This window comes from Ranitomeya variabilis, chromosome 5 (assembly GCF_051348905.1).
Source record: "Ranitomeya variabilis isolate aRanVar5 chromosome 5, aRanVar5.hap1, whole genome shotgun sequence".
Taxonomy (NCBI): Eukaryota; Metazoa; Chordata; class Amphibia; order Anura; family Dendrobatidae; genus Ranitomeya; species Ranitomeya variabilis.
Genome location: NC_135236.1, coordinates 36,073,833 through 36,093,381, shown reverse-complemented (window position 1 = coordinate 36,093,381; position 19,549 = coordinate 36,073,833). Strand labels below are relative to the sequence as shown.

Here is a 19,549-nt window from a genome sequence, read left to right as displayed (position 1 = left end):
CTATGATCCCCATTAAATATTTTTAAAAAATGTATCCCCCATGGGGAAATGTTTGTCAGCCCATAGACTTAGTGTATGGGCATTACGAGTCTAGGAGACCAGCTCCTTTGTAATGGGACAGTTTTTTATGAGGCCCTTCTCCATGTTTCTTCCAAGGGGGGATTGCGTTGCTTGCAAATTTGGGTCAAGGTGGCCCTTGCATTCAATGCATAAGGAAACAGTATGGCAGTACAACTGAAGAATGTGAAGTGGGTTTTCCTGTGGCCATCCAGTACCTGGGTTCAAACGTTTCTTGGGGTGCATATGACTGGGTAGTAGGGCAGGCCTTGCATTCAATACATAAGAAAACAGTATGGCAGGACCAACTGAAGAATGTGAAGTGGATTTTCCTGTGGCCATCCAGTACCTGGGTTCAAAGGATTCTTGGGGTGCATATGACTTGATAGCAGGGCAGGCCTTGAATTCAATGCAACATTTTTTCAGGAAGCTCTCCTGTACCTCTCGTGAAAGGGGTATTGGCATGCGTTGTAATTCTTGGCAGCCCAGCCACTCACAGCATAGGCAATAACAGCATAGGAGACCCATTGTTTAATAATGGCCCTTTAAGAATATTAATGCCACCTGATGCCACTCTAAAAATAGGCTTTGTGACTTAAAGAGTCCCTCCTTCATAAATGAAACAAGATGTGTCTCCTTATGAGTCACACATCACATGGCCAGCTAGGGTTGTTAAATGTTATAATGACATTTCCCAGTGAATGCATTTTATTGGTTGAAAGCAATGTAAAAGTTGAAAAACGCATAAAAAACGCTGCGTGTGAACATAGCCCAAGTGGGGGAGGAACATTTTGGTCTGGGGTTAATTATTTTGCCTTATATACAAGTCATTATCCTGGAAAGGATGTACCTTAACATATTTCTCAGCAAAATCCATTTTGGTTTCGTTTTTGTATGTTTTTAGGTGCACCTGTAAAAATGGCGTGAAACTCTGACAACATTGCTTACAGCCGTGACATAGGAGTCAGGAATGCTTCCAGGGGCGATCCCCATGATGTTCCTGTGTCATTTGAGCAGTGTTTCCATCATTTTCTGACGTTTTTAGACGTTAAAAGGACCCTCGGGGGGATCGCGGTAAAAATACTCGGGTTTCCAATAGACTTACAATGGGCTCGTTGCTCGGGTCGAGTACCCAAGTATTCCAATCTGCTCGACCCGAGCAACGAGCACCCGAGCATTTTTGTGCTCTCAATTCACTAATCATTACATAATTATGCATTTCTCCTGATAATGTCTCCAGTGGGATTGAGCCGGTGTGAAAATCATCTCCTCCAGAACCGACCTGGGTAATTATCAGTGAGATTCCCAGGACAGGCAGGAGCTTTCATATAAAAAGTGACTGCATTAACAACAGGAGAAAGTGTGGGGAGGATATGAGGTGAGTGCAGAATACACCTTAATGGGCTAATACTGTGAGATTTAGGTACTGGGTACTGCTGAGCTGTGTATCTAATCCTACCATGTGTAATACTGACTGCTGAGCAGTGTATCTAGTCCTACAGTGTATGATTTTGACTTCTGAGCTGTTTTTCCTATCCTTCATGAGTGATACTGTCTGATGAGCTGTGTACCTAATCCCATCATGTGTGATACTGCCAGTGTGATCATGCTGTGGAATAAGCTGTATAGTGGGTAGGCAAAGGGATAAATGCAGTAAGAGACAGTGACACAAAAGTTTAGATCACGCTGGGCTTTTTTGGTGCTTTTTAAGACCTTGCGTCCATTGCACCTCTTGGAGACAAGTGGACCTCAGTAGTCATCCCTTTAGAGGAGACCTTGTGCGTCTTCAGACACTTTCCTCCAACTACCGTCCACACAGTGCGCTCCTTTCTTACACTGGTAATGATCCAGCCTAAAACTTGTACTGATTGATTACTACAGAACACTAGGTCAGAAAGGAAGGACAGGCCTGTTACCCAAACCTGCCTATCAATCCAGGCCTGAACACATGACCTACCAAAGCCCCATGCTTTATTAGGGGCAGCCTCCATTTCTTGATGTCTAATTACTCACTCAGGTTTTCCCGTATGAGATACATACTGTTTTTCCTGGAGACTAATATGAGACAAATCTTTAGGAGATATAGCAATTAGTTGAATAAAATAGTTCATATACTGCAGGACCAGAAACCTGCAAACCTTCACAGGAGACGGTTAGCAGAGATCTGATCTGGTGACCACAAACTACCAACATGGCCACTGGATAAGAGTTCTATGTTTCATTGCAATCTTTCACAAATCCATGAAATTCGGTCTGTGCTTGGATCAGAATACCCAGCCCATCCGCTAGGTCTCCTCATCTTAGCTTACCGGCTCATAGACATATTGTATGTATATGTCCTCCTCTCTCCTGTAACCTAATGATATTATACTAGGGAGCACCTTCTCTATCCCTTCCTCCCTTTTCTTCAAGATGTAGCATTATTCATGGACATCATTGAGGAAGCTGACAGCTGAGGTCACTCAAGTTCTAGTGCTTTTCTTGAAATTCAAGGTTCCATTCGAATTTGAACACTTTCAGATTATATTCACCAACTAAACTAGCCCAGAACCCTATGTCACAAAAGGGAAGCAACAGAGAGGACACTGCTGTTGCTTCAGGCAGCTAGGGGGGCTTCCCCTACTATGACACCACATCCCAGTTTAATGAGTGGATTATCATACTTTGCACAGTGTTAGTCACTACACCACTGGGTCATCGTAGATGAGCCATTCCCAGTGGGTCACAGTCATGCATAGCACTAGTCATATGTACAAGTAATGGTGCTGTCAAATGGGTCCTGGAGTCTAAGACACCCTGTAGTGCCTGGGAGTGGAAAGGTTGATAGTTGCTTTGGAAATCCTTTGGAAGTGAGCTAATTTGGCAGGGGAGGTGTTGTGAATTTGCTTTTTGCTCCCTCTAGTGGTTACTAGTTTTTTGACTCTGGTTTTTCTGTCATTCCTTTTATCCGCACCTGGGTCGTTAGTTAGGGGTGTTGCTATATAAGCTCCCTAGACCTTCAGTTCAATGCCTGGCAACGTAGTTATCAGAGCTAGTCTGCTGTGCTCTTGTCTACTGATCCTGTTCCAGTTATATCAGCTAAGTCTGCCTTTTGCTTTTTGCTATTTGTTTTGGTTTTGTATTTTTGTCCAGCTTGTTCCAAATCTATATCCTGACCTTTGCTGGAAGCTCTAGGGGGCTGGTGTTCTCCCCCCGGACCGTTAGACGGTTCGGGGGTTCTTGAATTTCCAGTGTGGATTTTGATAGGGTTTTTGTTGACCATATAAGTTACCTTTCTTTATTCTGCTATCAGTAAGCGGGCCTCTCTGTGCTAAACCTGGTTCATTTCTGTGTTTGTCATTTCCTCTTACCTCACCGTTATTATTTGTGGGGGGCTTCTATCCAGCTTTGGGGTCCCCTTCTCTGGAGGCAAGAAAGGTCTTTTGTTTTCCTCTACTAGGGGTAGCTAGATTCTCCGGCTGGAGCGTGTCATCTAGAATCAACGTAGGAATGATCCCCGGCTACTTCTAGTGTTGGCGTTAGGAGTAGATATATGGTCAACCCAGTTACCACTGCCCTATGAGCTGGATTTTTGTATTCTGCAGACTTCCACGTACCTCTGAGACCCTCGCCATTGGGGTCATAACAGTTTGCCAGGCCAGTATTAAATGTTTAATGCGTTGCAGAAGAGGGATTATAAGAAAGAAGATTCTGAGGTTTTTTTTTTTCTTTCTTCTTCCCCTTTACCTCAGAGTGGCTATGCTTGCTGCAGACATGAATGTCCAGACCTTGATTACAAGTGTGGACCAGCTGGCTACTCGTGTGCAGGGCATACAAGACTATGTTATCAGAAATCCTAGGTCAGAACCTAAAATACCGATTCCTGAACTGTTTTCCGGAGACAGGTTTAAGTTTAGGAATTTTGTGAATAATTGTAAATTGTTTTTGTCCCTGAGACCCTGTTCATCTGGAGACTCTGCTCAGCAAGTAAAAATAGTTATTTCGTTCTTACGGGGCGACCCTCAGGATTGGGCTTTTTCGCTGGCGCCAGGAGATCCGGCATTGGCTGATATTGATGCGTTTTTTCTGGCGCTCGGTTTACTTTATGAGGAACCCAATCTTGAGATTCAGGCAGAAAAGGCCTTGCTGGCTATGTCTCAGGGGCAGGACGAGGCTGAAGTGTATTGCCAAAAATTTCGGAAATGGTCCGTGCTGACACATTGGAACGAGTGTGCACTGGCCGCTAATTTTAGAAATGGCCTATCTGAAGCCATTAAGAATGTTATGGTGGGTTTTCCCATTCCCACAGGTCTCAATGATACTATGGCACTGGCTATTCAAATTGACCGGCGGTTGCGGGAGCGCAAAACCGCAAATTCCCTCATGGTGTTGTCTGAACAGACACCTAATTCGGTGCAATGTGATAGAAAAACCGCAAATTCCCTCATGGTGTTGTCTGAACAGACACCTGATTTAATGCAATGTGATAGAATCCTGACTAGAAATGAGCGGAAAATTCATAGACGCCGGAATGGCTTGTGCTACTACTGTGGTGATTCTACACATGTTATCTCAGCATGCTCTAAACGTATAGCTAAGGTTGTTAGTCCTGTCACCGTTGGTAATTTGCAACCTAAATTTATTCTGTCGGTAACTTTGATTTGCTCACTGTCGTCTTATCCTGTCATGGCGTTTGTAGATTCAGGTGCTGCCCTGAGTCTTATGGATCTGTCATTTGCTAAGCACTGTGGTTTTACTCTTGAACCATTAGAAAATCCTATTCCTCTCAGGGGTATTGATGCTACGCCATTTTCAGCAAATAAACCGCAGTATTGGACACAGGTTATCATGTGCATGACTCCTGAACACCGCGAGGTGATACGTTTCCTGGTTTTACATAAAATGCATGATTTGGTTGTTTTAGGGCTGCCATGGTTACAGACCCATAATCCAGTCCTGGACTGGAAGGCTATGTCAGTCTCAAGTTGGGGCTGTCGTGGTATTCATGGGGATTCCCTGCCTGTGTCTATTGCTTCTTCTACGCCTTCGGAAGTTCCGGAGTATTTGTCTGATTATCAGGATGTCTTCAGTGAGTCTGAGTCCAGTGCACTGCCTCCTCATAGGGACTGTGACTGTGCTATAGATTTGATCCCAGGCAGTAAGTTTCCTAAGGGAAGACTGTTTAATCTGTCGGTACCTGAACATACCGCTATGCGTTCATATATCAAGGAGTCTCTGGAGAAAGGACATATTCGTCCGTCTTCTTCCCCCCTTGGTGCGGGATTCTTTTTTGTGGCAAAAAAGGACGGATCTTTGAGACCTTGTATTGATTATCGGCTTTTAAATAAGATCACTGTCAAATTTCAGTATCCTTTACCGCTGTTGTCTGACTTGTTTGCCCGGATTAAAGGTGCCAAGTGGTTCACCAAGATAGACCTTCGTGGTGCGTACAACCTTGTGCGCATTAAGCAAGGTGATGAATGGAAAACCGCATTCAATACGCCCGAAGGTCATTTTGAGTACTTGGTGATGCCTTTTGGGCTCTCCAATGCGCCTTCAGTTTTTCAGTCCTTTATGCATGACATTTTCCGGAAGTATCTGGATAAATTTTTGATTGTTTATCTGGATGATATTTTGTTTTTTTCTGATGATTGGGATTCGCATGTGGAGCAGGTCAGGTTGGTCTTTAAAATTCTGCGTGAAAATTCTTTGTTTGTCAAGGGCTCAAAGTGTCTCTTTGGTGTACAGAAGGTTCCCTTTTTGGGGTTCATTTTTTCCCCTTCTGCTGTGGAGATGGACCCAGTCAAGGTCCGAGCTATTCTTGATTGGACTCAGCCCTCGTCGGTTAAGAGTCTTCAGAAGTTCTTGGGTTTCGCTAACTTCTACCGTCGTTTTATCGCTAATTTTTCTAGCATTGTGAAACCGTTGACGGATATGACCAAGAAGGGCTCCGATGTAGCTAACTGGGCTCCTGCTGCCGTGGAGGCTTTCCAGGAGTTGAAGCGCCGGTTTACTTCGGCGCCTGTTTTGTGCCAGCCCGATGTCTCACTTCCCTTTCAGGTTGAGGTGGATGCTTCAGAGATTGGAGCAGGGGCCGTTTTGTCGCAGAGAGGCCCTGGTTGCTCTGTTATGAAACCTTGTGCCTTTTTCTCCAGGAAGTTTTCGCCTGCCGAGCGAAATTATGATGTGGGCAATCGGGAGTTGTTGGCCATGAAATGGGCATTTGAGGAGTGGCGTCATTGGCTCGAGGGTGCTAAGCATCGTGTGGTGGTCTTGACTGATCACAAAAATCTGATGTATCTCGAGTCTGCTAAACGCCTTAATCCGAGACAGGCCCGCTGGTCATTGTTTTTCTCCCGCTTTGATTTTGTTGTCTCGTATTTACCAGGTTCAAAGAATGTGAAGGCCGATGCTCTTTCTAGGAGCTTTGTGCCTGATGCTCCTGGAGTCGCTGATCCTGTTGGTATTCTTAAAGATGGAGTTATCTTGTCAGCTATTTCTCCGGATCTGCGACGTGTGTTGCAGAGATTTCAGGCTGATAGGCCTGAGTCTTGTCCACCTGACAGACTGTTTGTCCCGGATAAATGGACCAGCAGAGTCATTTCCGAGGTTCATTCCTCGGTGTTGGCAGGTCACCCGGGAATTTTTGGCACCAGAGATCTGGTGGCCAGGTCCTTTTGGTGGCCTTCCTTGTCAAGGGATGTGCGGTCATTTGTGCAGTCCTGTGGGACTTGTGCTCGAGCTAAGCCTTGCTGTTCTCGTGCCAGCGGTTTGCTCTTGCCCTTGCCTGTCCCGAAGAGACCTTGGACACATATCTCCATGGATTTCATTTCTGATCTTCCGCTATCTCAGGGCATGTCCGTTATCTGGGTGATATGTGATCGCTTCTCCAAGATGGTCCATTTGGTTCCTTTGCCTAAGCTGCCTTCCTCTTCCGATCTGGTTCCTGTGTTTTTCCAGAACGTGGTTCGTTTGCACGGCATCCCTGAGAATATTGTGTCAGACAGAGGATCCCAGTTCGTTTCTAGGTTCTGGCGATCCTTTTGTAGTAGGATGGGCATTGATTTGTCGTTTTCGTCTGCTTTCCATCCTCAGACTAATGGACAGACGGAGCGAACCAATCAGACTTTGGAGGCTTATTTGAGGTGTTTTGTCTCTGCTGATCAGGACGATTGGGTGACATTCTTGCCGTTGGCTGAGTTTGCCCTTAATAATCGGGCTAGTTCCGCCACCTTGGTTTCGCCTTTTTTCTGCAACTCTGGTTTCCATCCTCGCTTTTCTTCGGGTCATGTGGAGCCTTCTGACTGTCCTGGGGTGGATTCTGTGGTAGATAGGTTGCAGCGGATCTGGAATCATGTGGTGGACAACTTGAAGTTGTCACAGGAGAGGGCTCAGCGCTTTGCCAACCGCCGCCGCGGTGTGGGTCCCCGACTACGCGTTGGGGATTTGGTATGGCTTTCTTCCCGCTTTGTTCCTATGAAGGTCTCCTCTCCCAAATTTAAACCTCGTTTTATTGGGCCTTACAAGATATTGGAAATCCTTAATCCTGTATCTTTTCGTCTGGATCTTCCTGTGTCGTTTGCTATTCACAATGTATTTCATAGGTCCTTGTTGCGGCGGTACATTGTGCCTGTAGTTCCTTCTGCTGAGCCTCCTGCTCCGGTGTTGGTTGAGGGCGAGTTGGAGTACGTGGTGGAGAAGATCTTGGATTCTCGCCTCTCCAGGCGGAGGCTTCAGTACCTGGTCAAGTGGAAGGGCTATTGTTGTGAATTTGGATTCTGGGCTCCCCCGGTGGCTACTGGTGGAATTGAACTGGTGTCTTCATCTTCTCTGTTCACCTGTTCCCATCAAGATGTGGGAGTCGCTATATAACCTTGCTGCTCTGTTAGTTGCTTGCCGGTCAACAATGTTATCAGAAGCCTCTCTGTGCTTGTTCCTGCTCCTAGACAACTACTAGATAAGTTGGACTCTTGTCCATGTTTGTTTTTGCATTTTGTTCCAGTTCACAGCTGTAGTTTCGTTACTGTGTCTGGAAAGCTCTTGTGAACGGGAATTGCCACTCTGGTGTTATGAGTTAATGCCAGAGTTTTAAAGTAATTTCTGGATGGTGTTTTTTGATAGGGTTTTCAGCTGACCATGAAAATGTCCTTTCTGTCTTCTGCTATGTAGTAAGTGGACCTCAAATTTGCTAAACCTATTTTCATACTACGTTTGTTATTTCATCTCAACTCACCGCCAATACATGTGGGGGGCCTCTGTCTCCTTTCGGGGTATTTCTCTAGAGGTGAGCTAGGACTAATATTTTCCTCTGCTAGCTTTATTTAGTCCTCCGGCTGGGCTGGGCATCTAGAACCAACGTAGGCATGCTACCCGGCCACTGCTAGTTGTGCGTTAGGTTTAGTTCATGGTCAGCTCAGTTCCCATCTTCCAAGAGCTAGTTCCTATATATGCTTATGCTATGATCTCTTGCCATTGAGATCATGACAGTTTGACCGGCCCGCAAAGTGTTAATTGTTTGGGCTGAAGCAGGAGAAAAAGAAGTGTTGAAGGGAAATTTTTTTTTTTTTTCCCCTCAGAGTTTTGCTGCCTAGCCCTTAATTGCTGTCTAGCTGCTTCTTACCTCCTCTTAACCCTTGAATGGCTCTGTGTCCACCTGTTTGTAATGGATCTTCAGAGTGTAACTGCAGGTTTGAATAATCTCGCCACGAAGGTACAAAATTTGCAAGATTTTGTTTGTCATGCACCTGTATCTGAGCCGAGAATTCCTTTGCCGGAATTTTTCTCGGGGAATAGATCCGGGTTTCAGAATTTTCGAAATAATTGCAAATTATTTTTGTCTCTGAAATTTCGCTCTGCCGGAGACCCTGCACAGCAGGTCAGGATTGTGATTTCCTTGCTCCGGGGCGACCCTCAAGACTGGGCTTTTTCATTGACACCAGGGGATCCTGCGTTGCTCAATGTGGATGCGTTTTTTCTGGCCTTGGGGTTGCTTTATGACGAACCTCATTTGGAGCTTCAGGCAGAAAAAACTTTGATGTCCCTATCTCAGGGGCAAGATGAAGCGGAAATTTACTGCCAAAGATTCCGTAAATGGTCTGTGCTTACTCAGTGGAATGAGTGCGCCCTGGCGGCGACTTTCAGTGAGGGTCTCTCTGATGCCATTAAGGATGTTATGGTGGGGTTCCCTGTGCCTGCGGGTCTGAATGAGTCCATGACAATGGCTATTCAGATCGATAGGCGTTTGCGGGAGCGCAAACCAGTGCACCATCTGGCGGTGTCCACTGAGAAGTCGCCAGAGAGTATGCAGTGTGATAGAATTCTGTCCCGAAGCGAGCGGCAGAATTTTAGACGGAAAAATGGGTTGTGTTTCTATTGTGGTGATTCTACTCATGTTATATCAGCATGCTCTAAGCGCACTAAAAAGCTTGGTAAATCTGTTTCCATTTGCACCTTACCGTCTAAATTTATTCTATCTGTGACCCTGATTTGCTCTTTGTCATCTATTACCACGGACGCCTATGTCGACTCTGGCGCCGCTTTGAGTCTTATGGATTGGTCCTTTGCCAAACGCTGTGGGTATGATTTAGAGCCTTTGGAGACTCCTATTCCTCTGAAGGGGATTGACTCCACCCCATTGGCTAATAATAAACCACAATACTGGACACAAGTAACTATGCGTATTAATCCGGATCACCAGGAGATTATTCGCTTTCTGGTGCTGTATAATCTACATGATGATTTGGTGCTAGGATTGCCTTGGCTGCAATCTCACAACCCAGTCCTCGACTGGAGAGCTATGTCTGTGTTGAGCTGGGGATGTAAGGGGGCTCATGGGGATGTACCTGTGGTTTCCATTTCATCATCCATTCCCTCTGAAATTCCTGAGTTCCTGTCTGACTATCGTGACGTCTTTGAAGAATCCAAGCTTGGTTCGTTACCTCCGCACCGAGAGTGCGATTGTGCCATAGATTTAATCCCGGGTAGTAAATACCCAAAGGGTCGTTTATTTAATCTGTCTGTGCCTGAACATGCTGCTATGCGAGAATATATAAAGGAGTCCTTGGAAAAGGGACATATTCGTCCATCGTCATCTCCCTTAGGAGCCGGTTTTTTCTTTGTGTCAAAAAAAGACGGCTCTTTGAGACCATGTATTGATTATCGGCTTTTGAATAAAATCACTGTTAAATATCAATATCCATTGCCGTTGCTGACTGATTTGTTTGCTCGCATAAAGGGGGCCAAGTGGTTCTCTAAGATTGACCTTCGTGGGGCGTATAATTTGGTGCGAATCAGGCAGGGGGATGAGTGGAAAACCGCATTTAATACGCCCGAGGGCCACTTTGAGTATTTAGTGATGCCTTTTGGTCTTTCTAATGCTCCGTCAGTTTTCCAGTCCTTTATGCATGATATTTTTCGCGATTATTTGGATAAATTTATGATTGTGTATCTGGATGATATTCTGATTTTTTCGGATGACTGGGACTCTCATGTCCAGCAAGTCAGGAGGGTTTTTCAGGTTTTGCGGTCTAATTCTTTGTGTGTGAAGGGTTCTAAGTGTGTTTTTGGGGTACAGAGGATTTCCTTTTTGGGATATATTTTTTCCCCCTCTTCCATTGAAATGGATCCTGTCAAGGTTCAAGCTATTTGTGATTGGACGCAGCCCTCTTCTCTTAAGAGTCTTCAGAAATTTTTGGGCTTTGCTAACTTTTATCGTCGATTTATTGCTGGTTTTTCGGATATTGCTAAGCCATTGACCGATTTGACTAAGAAGGGTGCTGATGTTGCTGATTGGTCCCCTGATGCTGTGGAGGCCTTTCGGGAGCTTAAGCGCCGTTTTTCCTCTGCCCCTGTGTTGCGTCAGCCTGATGTTGCTCTACCTTTTCAGGTTGAGGTCGACGCTTCTGAGATCGGAGCTGGGGCAGTGTTGTCGCAGAAAAGTTCTGACTGCTCCGTGATGAGGCCTTGTGCCTTCTTTTCCCGTAAATTTTCGCCCGCTGAGCGGAATTATGATGTTGGGAATCGGGAGCTTTTGGCCATGAAGTGGGCTTTTGAGGAGTGGCGCCATTGGCTTGAGGGGGCCAGACATCAGGTGGTGGTATTGACTGACCACAAAAATTTGATTTATCTTGAGACCGCCAGGCGCCTGAATCCTAGACAGGCGCGCTGGTCATTATTTTTCTCTCGGTTTAATTTTGTGGTGTCATACCTACCGGGTTCTAAGAATGTTAAGGCGGATGCCCTTTCTAGGAGTTTTGAGCCTGACTCGCCTGGTAACTCTGAGCCCACAGGTATCCTTAAGGATGGAGTGGTATTGTCAGCCGTTTCTCCAGACCTGCGGCGGGCCTTGCAGGAGTTTCAGGCGGAGAGACCTGATCGTTGCCCACCTGATAAACTGTTTGTTCCTGATGATTGGACCAGTAGAGTCATCTCTGAGGTTCATTCTTCTGCGTTGGCAGGTCATCCTGGCATTTTTGGTACCAGGGATTTGGTGGCAAGGTCCTTCTGGTGGCCTTCCCTGTCACGAGATGTGCGAGGCTTTGTGCAGTCTTGTGACGTTTGTGCTCGGGCCAAGCCTTGTTGTTCTCGGGCTAGTGGATTATTGTTGCCCTTGCCTATTCCTAAGAGGCCTTGGACGCACATCTCGATGGATTTTATTTCAGATCTGCCTGTTTCTCAGAAGATGTCTGTCATCTGGGTGGTGTGTGACCGTTTTTCTAAGATGGTCCATTTGGTTCCTCTGCCCAAGTTACCTTCTTCTTCCGAGTTGGTTCCTCTGTTTTTTCAAAATGTTGTTCGTTTGCATGGTATTCCTGAGAATATCGTTTCTGACAGAGGGACCCAATTCGTGTCTAGATTTTGGCGGGCATTCTGTGCTAGGATGGGCATAGATTTATCTTTTTCGTCCGCTTTCCATCCTCAGACGAATGGCCAGACCGAGCGGATTAATCAGACCCTGGAGACATATCTGAGGTGTTTTGTGTCTGCTGACCAGGATGATTGGGTTGCTTTTTTGCCATTGGCGGAGTTCGCTCTCAATAATCGGGCCAGCTCTGCCACTTTGGTGTCCCCGTTTTTCTGTAATTCGGGGTTTCATCCTCGATTTTCCTCTGGTCAGGTGGAATCTTCGGATTGTCCTGGAGTGGATGCTGTGGTGGAGAGATTGCATCAGATCTGGGGGCAGGTGGTGGACAATTTGAGGTTGTCCCAGGAGAAGACTCAGCTTTTTGCCAACCGCCACCGTCGTGTTGGTCCTCGGCTTTCTGTTGGGGATTTGGTGTGGTTGTCTTCTCGTTTTATCCCTATGAGGGTCTCTTCTCCTAAGTTTAAGCCTCGGTTTATCGGCCCGTATAAGATATTGGAGATTCTTAACCCTGTTTCCTTCCGTTTGGACCTCCCTGCATCCTTTTCTATTCATAACGTTTTTCATCGGTCATTATTGCGCAGGTATGAGGTACCGGTTGTGCCTTCCGTTGAGCCTCCTGCTCCGGTGTTGGTTGAGGGTGAGTTGGAGTACGTTGTGGAGAAAATTTTGGACTCTCGTGTTTCCAGACGGAGACTCCAGTATCTGGTCAAGTGGAAGGGATACGGCCAGGAGGATAATTCTTGGGTGAATGCATCTGATGTCCATGCCTCCGATCTGGTTCGTGCCTTTCATAGGGCCCATCCTGATCGCCCTGGTGGTTCTGGTGAGGGTTCGGTGCCCCCTCCTTGAGGGGGGGGTACTGTTGTGAATTTGGATTCTGGGCTCCCCCGGTGGCTACTGGTGGAATTGAACTGGTGTCTTCATCTTCTCTGTTCACCTGTTCCCATCAAGATGTGGGAGTCGCTATATAACCTTGCTGCTCTGTTAGTTGCTTGCCGGTCAACAATGTTATCAGAAGCCTCTCTGTGCTTGTTCCTGCTCCTAGACAACTACTAGATAAGTTGGACTCTTGTCCATGTTTGTTTTTGCATTTTGTTCCAGTTCACAGCTGTAGTTTCGTTACTGTGTCTGGAAAGCTCTTGTGAACGGGAATTGCCACTCTGGTGTTATGAGTTAATGCCAGAGTTTTAAAGTAATTTCTGGATGGTGTTTTTTGATAGGGTTTTCAGCTGACCATGAAAGTGTCCTTTCTGTCTTCTGCTATGTAGTAAGTGGACCTCAAATTTGCTAAACCTATTTTCATACTACGTTTGTTATTTCATCTCAACTCACCGCCAATACATGTGGGGGGCCTCTGTCTCCTTTCGGGGTATTTCTCTAGAGGTGAGCTAGGACTAATATTTTCCTCTGCTAGCTTTATTTAGTCCTCCGGCTGGGCTGGGCATCTAGAACCAACGTAGGCATGCTACCCGGCCACTGCTAGTTGTGCGTTAGGTTTAGTTCATGGTCAGCTCAGTTCCCATCTTCCAAGAGCTAGTTCCTATATATGCTTATGCTATGATCTCTTGCCATTGAGATCATGACAGGCTATGGTCAGGAGGATAATTCCTGGGTGGTCGCCTCTGATGTTCATGCGGCCGATTTAGTTCGTGCCTTTCATGCCGCTCATCCTGATCGCCCTGGTGGTCGTGGTGAGGGTTCGGTGACCCCTCACTAAGGGGGGGGGTACTGTTGTGAATTTGCTTTTTGCTCCCTCTAGTGGTTACTAGTTTTTTGACTCTGGTTTTTCTGTCATTCCTTTTATCCGCACCTGGGTCGTTAGTTAGGGGTGTTGCTATATAAGCTCCCTAGACCTTCAGTTCAATGCCTGGCAACGTAGTTATCAGAGCTAGTCTGCTGTGCTCTTGTCTACTGATCCTGTTCCAGTTATATCAGCTAAGTCTGCCTTTTGCTTTTTGCTATTTGTTTTGGTTTTGTATTTTTGTCCAGCTTGTTCCAAATCTATATCCTGACCTTTGCTGGAAGCTCTAGGGGGCTGGTGTTCTCCCCCCGGACCGTTAGACGGTTCGGGGGTTCTTGAATTTCCAGTGTGGATTTTGATAGGGTTTTTGTTGACCATATAAGTTACCTTTCTTTATTCTGCTATCAGTAAGCGGGCCTCTCTGTGCTAAACCTGGTTCATTTCTGTGTTTGTCATTTCCTCTTACCTCACCGTTATTATTTGTGGGGGGCTTCTATCCAGCTTTGGGGTCCCCTTCTCTGGAGGCAAGAAAGGTCTTTTGTTTTCCTCTACTAGGGGTAGCTAGATTCTCCGGCTGGAGCGTGTCATCTAGAATCAACGTAGGAATGATCCCCGGCTACTTCTAGTGTTGGCGTTAGGAGTAGATATATGGTCAACCCAGTTACCACTGCCCTATGAGCTGGATTTTTGTATTCTGCAGACTTCCACGTACCTCTGAGACCCTCGCCATTGGGGTCATAACAGGGAGGTAGTCCAAAGATAATGTTTTTTTGCATCAGCAATTGAGGTTAGATGGTAGACCACGAGAAGCTGTTCCAATTGAGTCATCATTTGGATAGATTTTGAGGACACTGTTATATGTTTAATCTTTTGCTTCTTCCAAAGTGAAGGCAGTGGAGACAATGTCAGAAGATACTCAGCCATACCTTTTTCTAAAGCTAATAATGATTATGATTGCGATTCAGACTGTGAGTGGCCCTGCGTTGAATCTCCCAGATGCTCTCTTTGTTGGCTTTAGCATTGACTAGAGTCATGATGGTTGCACAAAAAAAGAATTGGAAGAGCTAAACTTTCCATTGCCCTCTCCTGGAAGAGTACTGGAAATACACTCACCGGCCACTTTATTAGGTACACCATGCTAGTAACGGGTTGGACCCCTTTTGCCTTCAGAACTGCCTCAATTCTTCGTGGCATAGATTCAACAAGGTGCTGGAAGCATTCCTCAGAGATTTTGGTCCATATTGACATGATGGCATCACACAGTTGCCGCAGATTTGTCGGCTGCACATCCCAAAGATGCTCCATACAAGGCAGGATGGATCCATGCTTTCATGTTGTTTACGCCAAATTCTGACCCTACCATCCGAATGTCGCAGCAGAAATCGAGACTCATCAGACCAAGCAACGTTTTTCCAATCTTCTACTGTCCAATTTCGATGAGCTTGTACAAATTGTAGCCTCAGTTTCCTGTTCTTAGCTGAAAGGAGTGGTACCCGGTGTGGTCTTCTGCTGCTGTAGCCCATCTGCCTCAAAGTTCGACGCACTGTGCGTTCAGAGATGCTCTTAGGCCTACCTTGGTTGTAACGGGTGGCGATTTGAGTCACTGTTGCCTTTCTATCAGCTCGAACCAGTCTGCCCATTCTCCTCTGACCTCTGGCATCAACAAGGCATTTCCGCCCACAGAACTGCTGCTCACTGGATTTTTTTTCTTTTTCGGATCATTCTCTGTAAACCCTAGAGATGGTTGTGCGTGAAAATCCCAGTAGATCAGCAGTTTCTGAAATACTCAGACCAGCCCTTCTGGCACCAACAACCATGCCACGTTCAAAGGCACTCAAATCACCTTTCTTCCCCATACTGATGCTCGGTTTGAACTGCAGGAGATTGTCTTGACCATGTCTACATGCCTAAATGCACTGAGTTGCCGCCATGTGATTGGCTGATTAGAAATTAAGTGTTAACAAGAAGTTGGACAGGTGTACCTAATAAAGTGGCCAGTGAGTGTATATTTGTAGAAGGTTGTTCAGGTGCTGCCTATTTCTGAAATGGAAATATCTACATATACCTGTCGAATGTGTGTGCGTGATTGATGGAGGTAGTTCTGGAATAACCCTTTATCAAAAGCGTTGAGCTGATCAACACTTGCCAGATTCTCATATTTTTATCTGTCAGCATGCACAAAAATGTAGGTGTGATCAACCTTGAAAGTGTTCATTTTTCAAGATATTTGTTAACTTCAATACTTCGAGCCATTGGTTAGAGAAGGCTCCTCAGTGGCTACATTTTGGTAGAAGGTGGAAAAAGGGGGTTGAATGAAGCAAATACTATATGACTGTTTTCAACTGATTGTATGTTTCTTTGAATCTGAAAATTGTACGAAGATGGTATCTGTAAAGAGGGGAATCTGGACTCTGTGAAGGCGACGCCTTGATAAGGGTTTCCAACATCTTGGTTCCAAAAGCTATTGACCTCCAAGGAATCCCCAGCCAATAATCTAAAGGTAATGTTAAGACTTTAAAGTTTGTTAAGGATCTAATTCAAATATTGCTGGATTATCTGGTTTTTTTATCATGGTAGACTACATATTTATGCAAATTTTAAGTACAGGAACGCTAACTAAAGGGATTAGCCCCAAAATAAGTGCGAATTGTGCTGGAAAACATGCAGCACCTCCTGATTCATTGCCTTTGTTATAGGGTGCAGTCAGACAGCCGTATAACACGGACGGAGAGGGCATCTCAATGTTTGGACTGGCCAACAGCTCTCCTGATCAGAGTGTGGCAGCATGTATTTCTATGCAGCTGTCACTCTTCGGTGTCGGTGAGGAGAGCCGCCGGCCAGTCAGAACATTGCGATGCACTCGTCGTCCATGTTATACGGCTGTCTGACTGCACCCATAAAGAAATGTGCATGGAAACTGATGTCTTCACTCAGTGACAAAGGCCCTTCATATTGAGTTATCAAAATGAGTTTATGAAACAAGGAGAGACATTAATAAGCTCAATTTCTGCACTTTTTTTTAGAACTTAGTGGTTTTGGCACACATCGAATACATTGTGACTGATTTACTAAGACCAGCATTGTACCTGCTAGTCTTAATGAAGTGGCACATCTAATTCAATAGGCGGGGCATGCCACTTAATGAGTTAAGTGCATCTTACTGGCTCCATGCTCCTAAACCAAGTGTCTATTCCAGTCTGGGACAGTAGTACATTTCTGTTGAAAGTTATGTCTGTAAAGTAAATTTTTATCAATAAAATGAAAGGGTGAATGTTCTCCCCACTATGACAAATGGTGAACCTGACTGGGACTAGCATGAAAATGTCGATTGTTGCAAAACTTTTGTGCAACTTCCAAATCACACAAAAATGTTATGACTCATTAAACTATTTCATACCAGACTGTCAAAAAACACCTTAAAGAATTAGTGTTTAGTTTCTATAAAAATAAATTCATTTGAAGATTAAAGGGAGCCTGTCAGCAGATTTTGCTGCTATAAGATGCAGCCACTGCCTTTCTGGGCTTATCTACAGCATTCTATAATGCTGTAGATAAGCCCCCAGTCAGACCTGCAAGTGAACAAAAATAAGTTTTGTTATACTCACCCATGGGACGGTCCTGTGCGGTCCGGTCCGATGGATGTCGTAGGTACGGGTCCTCCCTTCTTCTTGCAACGTTGCCTTCCTGCTTCTTCATCGCGCCTTGACATCATGCTCCTGAGCAGGCGTACTTCTCTGTCCTGTTGAGGGCAGAGTAAAGTACTGCAGTGCACAGGCGCCAGGAAAGATCAGAGATGCCCAGCACCTGTGCACTGCAGTACTTTACTCTGCCCTCAACAGGGCAGATATGTACGCCTGCACAGGAGCACTGATGCCGGGGAGCGATGAAGAAGCAGGAGGGTGGCATCACAAGAACATCGGAGGCGCCGGACCCAGACCTGCGACACCCATTGGACCGGACCGCACTGGACCGCCCCCCGGGTGAGTATATAAAAATTTATTTTTCTTCTCTTGCAGGTCGCACCGGGGGGCTTATCTATAGCATTATAGAATGCTGTAGGTAAGCCCTGAAAGGCAGTGGCCGCATCTTACATTGGTCAAAACTGCCCACAGGTTCCCTTTAAATACATCTGCAAACTAAAGAAATTAAGGAAATAGAGGATGAGTATTTGGGGGAATAGATGCTCTTCAAGTTTATCTATTGTATATTGTATATTTCTTTACTAGAGTTTATCATAAAGATTTGTAGAACCGTGGTCCATCAGCCATGTCAGTAGTCTGTAGCTACGGATCCGAGAATTGCAGATCTCTACCAACCTGCTAGCAGTTAAAGTGCTTCTTAGGATTAGTAGGCCCGGTGAAACATTATACAACTAGAAATCAGAGGACCAGCCGGTGATGTTGATAGGTAGAAGACAGTGTGCAGGGCTATGGTCCTCCATTCAATGACTACAGATGAGGAAACTTGACTATGGTCCCGCAATTCTTTTTGATCAACTGTTGTCTTTATGGTTATAATTTAACATGCATAACGTTTACAATTTTTCTACTGAGACAACACAACCGGTCAATGCTACATTCCCCTGTCTACAGAATGCATAATCTCAAGTCAGATGAATTCTAGTATAATATTCTATTGTTCTGATTTTATATTGTAAACTCTACAATACCATCTCCACATATGACCTCTTGTTCATCTAACGCCTCATTTCCTACAGACAATGCGACTTCTCTCCATGCTGTGCATCTTACAACTCTGTGACTGCATTGGACATGGTTGCCAACTGGACAGCAGCGAGCTCACAGGCATGTCCTTGGACGGGAATATAATAATCGGGGTGGTGGTCCCTGTTCACGTGGACAAAATATATACTAAGATCAGTTACAAGGAGAGCCCTGAACCTGTCATCTGTAAGACGTAAGATTTGTTCCTCAGCTGTTGTTGAGGTGCTTGCTATGGGTTTAGATAAAATTGTACTGAAGGGGTCTTCCATTTTTAAGTAAATAAAGATTAAGGTATATTTACATCATGGACATTTATGACATCCATTAGGAAGCTTGTGTTAAGATAGGTGGATGTAAAAAGCGCAATGGTAAGTATTGCACCCAGACCTTGGTGCCCTATGAGGACCCAAACCAAAGTCACTTCTACCCCACAAGAAAATGCCAGTATTATAAATGGCACCTGGAGGGGGGTAGTGTCCTGATTTATATTATGCCCTAAGCATGGATGCCTCATTCATCTGATTGCTCATTGATCACTGTCTGTATAAAGGAACTAATAGTGAGGTGGATTGTTCTTTTGCTCTACTCTCAGACTGCTCCCTTTGGTATCTTGACATGAGGTTGCCAAGCAATCGCCACTTTAATACCCAAAAATCTGCTCTGACTTAAAATTTTCTGGCTTTAATCTATGGGAGAACCATTCACTAAATGTTTAATTCCCCTACAGCACCCCCACAGGAGAAATACAGTATTGCACAGTTATCAGTTAAATCAATGAGCTGCCAAAGTAGTAAAGAGATGTGTTGGGTCCTCCAAAGGAGCAGGCATCACTGATAGGTCTTTTTTTGGCTGAATAACAAATAAGGATCTTGATAGGCCAAACCTTTCTAAAAACTTGGAATTCCCTAATTTTATTTTCTAAAATTAGATCATTTAAGCCTCTCGGAATATTGTTCTTATGTTATGGTGAAGGAGGATCTCTGTAAACTACTTTATTTTAACAGATTGGGACTTTATCTATCCAACATTGTTTTCATTGACATGATCATGCCAGAGGCATAATTTAATGCCCTCAGGTCTTAATCCAACCCGCATGACAAGGTCCCCCAACTATGAAAATTTGGCTTTACAGGTTCCTTAGTGTCGGAGAAATGGTCATTAAAGGCTTACTCATTCATGTAACCT

The 19,549-nt window shown here is 45.1% G+C and overlaps 1 long non-coding RNA gene across 1 annotated transcript in view; it reads left to right on the top strand.

The window, feature by feature from the left end:
- Nucleotides 1–18,477, top strand: part of LOC143773266 (uncharacterized) — a 34,350-nt gene extending 15,873 nt beyond the window's left edge. Inside the window, exons 2-3 of the long non-coding RNA XR_013215119.1 lie at nt 16,022–16,140; nt 18,358–18,477. This is a non-coding gene — a long non-coding RNA (uncharacterized LOC143773266). The remainder of the gene's footprint in view (nt 1–16,021; nt 16,141–18,357) is intronic.
- The last annotated feature ends 1,072 nt before the right edge of the window (nt 18,478–19,549 follow it).